The sequence below is a fragment of the Fundulus heteroclitus genome, unplaced genomic scaffold, assembly GCF_011125445.2.
Source record: "Fundulus heteroclitus isolate FHET01 unplaced genomic scaffold, MU-UCD_Fhet_4.1 scaffold_832, whole genome shotgun sequence".
Lineage (NCBI taxonomy): Eukaryota > Metazoa > Chordata > Actinopteri > Cyprinodontiformes > Fundulidae > Fundulus > Fundulus heteroclitus.
In genome coordinates, this window is record NW_023397288.1 from 6,347 (window position 1) to 12,003 (window position 5,657).

Consider the following 5,657-nt stretch of genomic DNA (forward strand, 5'->3'; position numbering starts at 1 on the left):
TCTTCTTCTTCTTTCCTTTGATTGGCGGATTGCAAACAACTTATAGGTGCATACCGCCACCTACTGTACATGAGTGTGTAGCTCTATAGTTCCACCTACTATATTCTGTTTTTTTTATTTTGTGTTATGTAACAATAAAAACAATGCTTTATTAAAGACCATATTTTCCTCCCTATCTCCATCTGTCCCTAAAATTCCTTTCATACTCCATTCTCTCCCTTTTTCCATAATTACTTTCCTCATCCTCTCTCTTTCATATGCATATTTAATGCAGTTCATCAGAACATGATGAATTGCATTAACAAGTAGAACAAGTAGGTGTGTCCAGTTCTTAATCTAGTAAAAATTATCTCTTCCCTTCTGCTCCTTTCTCCATCATTTTTAATTATTACAGATTTTTGAACCCTATATAATCTTCTTCCTTTCTCATCTTCATCCCATATCCGGCAGAGGAGTGGAAGCAGAGGGAGGCTTAAATAGGGAGGCTGGCAGGTGAAATGAGTCTGGCTGATAAATGACTAACAGGTGTGGCTGACTGCAGAGGGAGTGGAGGGAAAGCTAAGTGAGGGGAAGGAGGGGCAGAAAACTAACAGAAAATAAATTCAAATCTTTACTAAACCCAAACAAGGAGGAAAAACTGAAAAAAATCGTAAACAAAAGCCTGATCAAAACCTAAACCCTGACACAATATGTATTGATCAATAAGGGTTCCTACATCATAAGGCAAGTTAAATTCAAGACTTTTTAAAGCCACTTGAAATAAAAAGTTAAGACCAACTTCATAATAAACACAAGATAAAAAAACTGCTTGCAACAACTTTACCCAAATGTTTAACATAAACCATTACTTTCTGGTCCAGTAGAATGTTTCAATTTTTGAAAAAAAATCCATATAGGAAGAAAGCTAAAAGCACATAAGTGGCAGGCAATTTTTTAACAACCATTGAACTGAATTCATAAACTTTGTTTTGTTCCCTAGTAAAATAAACAATAAATCAGTTATAAAAACCTAGGGCTGGGCAACGATTAAAATTTTTAATCGCGATTAATCGCATAATTTGCCCGATTAATCGCATTGTATGCGCAACTCCAAGAATTCAAAAGTAGTGTAAAGAGCACTTTTATTTTAATATTCTGCTGCCATATGAACAAAAGTGTTGTAACATTTGTAGCACTTATTTTATACTGGATATTTTCAACCCATCTATTGAATTTAGTGCACTAGTTGATCTTTTCTTCATAAGAGAACAGCAAGCACTGCAGCCAAAATATGGCCTTTTTTGACCTGCTGTATATTAGCCAGTCCCTAAGCTTGATGTATCACGAAACTGTTGACCTTTTGGGTTTTGTGGTTTTTATTTTATTATTACAATTAAATAATAATAATAATAATAATAATAATAATAATAATAATAATAATATGTTCAGTGTTTTTTCGCTAATCCACCTCTTATATATTTCAATCCTTATGTAATTTTGTCTGTGTTGTGTGCACCTGCCTGTTGCTTTAATCCTATAAATTTCCCCGTCGTGGGATAAAAAAAGGATTAGCTAATGATATCTTATCTTAAATAACACTTTTCTGGGTTCTTTCAAGGTCTTAATTACATGTTATGTGTGGGCTCCAATAACATATGATAGATAATATCTACTTTGAAAGTTAACATGAACTGCTGCTGAAGATGACCACTGATCTACCTGGATGTTCCATGGATGACTGAAACGCCTCAGTCAGAGACGTCTGTGGGTCTGACAGCGCAATGACAGAAGTTTCGTCTCCTCTCTCCGTTTCTGTGGCTCGACGTTTTCATGTTTTTTCACGTGCTTAGATAAATTTCTTGTGTTTCCACTGAAATGAACTGGCTTTTAACAAAACATACAGCTTGATTTCATTTACGGAATTAAAGTAAAGCCAAACGTGCTACTTCCCCTGTCCATGTTTTTCCGCTGCTGCGGTCTCTCTCAGCTGTTTGTGTGTTAAGTTTGTGTGAGAGCTGAGTGGGCAGGCCAGGCTGAGCCTGCGTGCTGATTGGCCGGCGCCGCTGAGCCATGTACGAGAGGAGGGGGAGCAGGAGAGTGCTGCCGTGACAGCGCGCTGCAGTCAGCGCGCGTGCTGACTGACACTGACTGAAAGCATGTGAGCAACATGCATTAATGTGCGATAAAATAAATATCGCTGTTAATAGTCTAATGAATTAACGCGAAATTAACGCGTTAACTTGCCCAGCCCTATAAAAACCACAACATAATCAGTGCTAACTCCTTTTGGTTGCTATTAGCTCAATCTATAAACTGTGGTAACAAATTTAAGACCTATGAATGACTGATTTAAGACATTTTAATACAAATTAGGGCCTTAGTGTTATACTGAAGAATTCAATGCCTTTTAAGACTTTTTAAGGATCTGCAGGGTTAGGGTTAAAAAAATTTGTCCCCCCCCCCCCCCCCCCCCCCCCCCCAAGAATTGTTGTCTTAATGCCAAAAAGAGCTCATCAGATTTGACTTTCACAAGTGGAGCAGTACTGCTTTTGCCATACTGCTCCACTTGATTTATGAATAACAATAGTTTTATTATGATTCATGCAGGGAACATCTCAAATGATATGGACACTACAATGGGAAAGTAGGAGAGGAAAGGAAGAAGAAGAAAAAAGAAAAGGTGAAAGAAAGAGGAGATAAAAGGAGGAGAATGATAAAACAATTATTGAAAAAAACATGTACTTCGTTTAATTGAAAATCTGCAGTTCCTATATTGTCCACGAGGGGCGCTGTGTTTTAATCAGCAGATGGTAGCACTGAGCTTCAGATGTGGAAAATTGATTTTAAATAATTTCTTAATTTGTATCTGTTTGATGTATTTTGTCATGCAGGACAGTGTTTTTAAGTTCCAAAAAATGGGAATAAATGTTTTTCAACATAGTACAAATCACTGTGATCAGTTCTTAAAAGTAGTAAGTAAATATTTAAGTGAGTAAAAGTATTGTTGAAATTGCACATACTTTTTTTTAAAAACGCTGAGGTTATTCATAATATATTGTGTAAAAGTGAAATTCTTTTAATATAAAAATCAACAACAAGTCCACTTTTATTAGTTCTATTTAATCTTTCAATGAGTTTACTCGTGTTGCCCTCTTGAGATCAGATTAAGCTGTATGCGGCCCCTAAACCAAAATGAGTTTGACACCCCTGTTCTAGACATTACCAAAATTTTAGCGATGGCTGGGATGGACAAGTTCAGTTCTAGCAGACTGTTAAGATACTGGGGGGAAAGAGCCATTCTGTGGCACCCAGCAGGTCCCCGCTCAAAATGACAGCAGTAGGTTGATTTCTTTGGTCCTTTTCTCTGCTTGTGAGTGTATGCAAATTGTTCATTGCATCTAAAATGAGAGGGTAAACCTCTATAAATGAGAGGGTAAACCTCTATCTGACCCGACAAAGCATTTCAAACAGGGTTCCCACGGGTCCTTGAAATCCTTGAAAGTTTGTGAATCTGAAAAAATTAATTCAAGGCCCTTGAAAGTTCTTGACAACAGCCAAAAAAACCACCTTGTCCTGAATTTTTTTGTGTGGTTGAAAGTTCACACGGATGACGACTCATGTGTCATTATTTTACTACCACACGATCTCTTAAAATTATGTTGATTCCGCAGACTTTTAATTTGCAAAAGTACGTTCGCTCTTCTTTGTTAGTTGGTAGGCTACAGTTTAGGCCTACGTGCGTCCAATAGGTTACAGTCACGTTGAGTCAGAGGAGAGTTGCAAGTCGTCGCGTAATATCATGCCCGGAAAATGTAAATTCCAAGATGTTTGGCTTGCAAAGGACTGTTATGCAGATTGGTTATCAAAGGACCCAAATGACCAACATTCTGCGAGGTGGAGAGCCTGCCTTAAATCCATCAAAGTTGATGGCATGGGCGAATCTGCCTTGTCCAGCCATGCCGCAGGAGCTCACCACAAAAAGGCGCTTCTGAAACTGAAAACAGGTAGGTCATTTCTTTACTTCTATCAAACATTTGTGTGCCGCTAACATGAATGAATTTAGGTTCCCCTACATGTCCGGTAGCTGCCTAGTTCTTGGTTCTCGACACAGATATCTATGGAGACTCGTTAGCCGTTTATGTTGTCTTAGAAATGATTAGCCTACAGTTATCCTGTGTGTGTGTAACCCTCGTGAGTCGTGCATTGTGGTTTTCACGCTAAGAACGCGAAGATGTGGAACGTTCACTAAAGCATGAATAATTAATGACGTCTAAGTACTGTTTACATAGAGTTTACTACTCAATCTCCAAAACTATGAGAGCCAAGCAGTAGCACCTATGTCACCACTTGAGATCAGCATTTAACCACCATCACATCTGTATATGCGAAAAAAATTTTTTAACTCCAGCCCAGAATATGTCGTTGAATTAGATTAGATTAAATGTGCTACCACATCTGAAAATAGTCCCACCATGTGTCCAAATCAATAAGTACAATTGGAATTAATGACCAATGCTAGGCTGGAGCTACAAGTGCTATGGTCGAAGGGGGGGGGGGGGGGGGGGCATTGGTGGCATAACCCTTAACCCATAACCTCAGGTGTGATTATTATTATGCTATTGTCAAATAACAGTCTGTTTGTTCACATTGTCTTTGTTATTGCACAGCTCCTACTATGGTCAGCTATTTTGAGAGAGTGACTCCCTCCCCATGCACTTTACCTCTTCCAATCACCAATGCCTCCGCTATTACAACCACCTCCAGACAGACGGCCATCACTGGAGTTTCCAGAGAGGACACATTGAGAGCTGAGGCGTTGTGGTGTCTGAAAATGATGTAGTCACACTACTCATTTAATTGTAGTGAAAAGACCGGTGCATATTTTTGATTTCTGTATTTCTCAAGATGCTTTTTGTAACATCTTATGTCTTACCCAGTGGCATGCTGGTGCAGTCATATGCAACACATCATCAGAATTAAAAGTATGTAATTGCAGTCTCCTTCTATTCTTTCACTTTTAGGTATCCTGTTTCAAGCTATGTTCCCAGACACCGAAATTGCGAAGGCTTTTGCCTGTGGAGCCACAAAGTCCACCTATATATGCACACACGGTTTGGCACCTCATTTCAGGACTCTGCTAACTAAGAAGCTCACGACAGGTCAGGAAGATTACGTTCTACTTTTTGACGAAAGCCTGAATAAAAAAACACAAACTAAACAATGTGACTTTCACGTCAGAATTTGGGATGGGGACAAAGTGACAACAAGATTCCTAGATGCAAAATTCATGGGACACGCAACAGCCCAAGACCTCCAATCAATCTATGGCGAAATCACTGAACACTTACCAAAGAAAAACATGTTACAGATATCAATGGATGGGCCCAATGTGAATTGGGCTTTTCAATCAATCAATCAAATTTTATTGTCAATTACAATTTGCATAATTAGTTCCAGTACAACCGTCCATCACATAAACAAACAAACATTTTGGGGGGAACGATTGACTGAGGCCTTGCATTGCCAAGGAACGCAGCCAGTCAGCCGCTGCTAAATAGCGCAGTCGTCAAGGCCACATTCCTCCAAACAGCCCCGAACCCCGCCTACACGGAGTTCACGAGGCGCTGCCCTTGAACTGTCGAAGGAAGAGCAACTCCAAAGTTGAAAATTCTCTCAAA

At 39.0% G+C, this 5,657-nt stretch overlaps 1 long non-coding RNA gene across 1 annotated transcript; it reads right to left on the reverse strand.

Moving 5' to 3' along the window:
* Positions 1-935: 935 nt before the first annotated feature.
* On the reverse strand, positions 936-2,373 carry LOC118562212. The gene is made up of 2 exons (XR_004930520.1): positions 2,240-2,373; positions 936-1,009 (listed from the first exon to the last, which is right to left on the reverse strand). It is a non-coding gene; the product is annotated as an uncharacterized LOC118562212 (long non-coding RNA).
* Between the last annotated feature and the right edge of the window lie 3,284 nt (positions 2,374-5,657).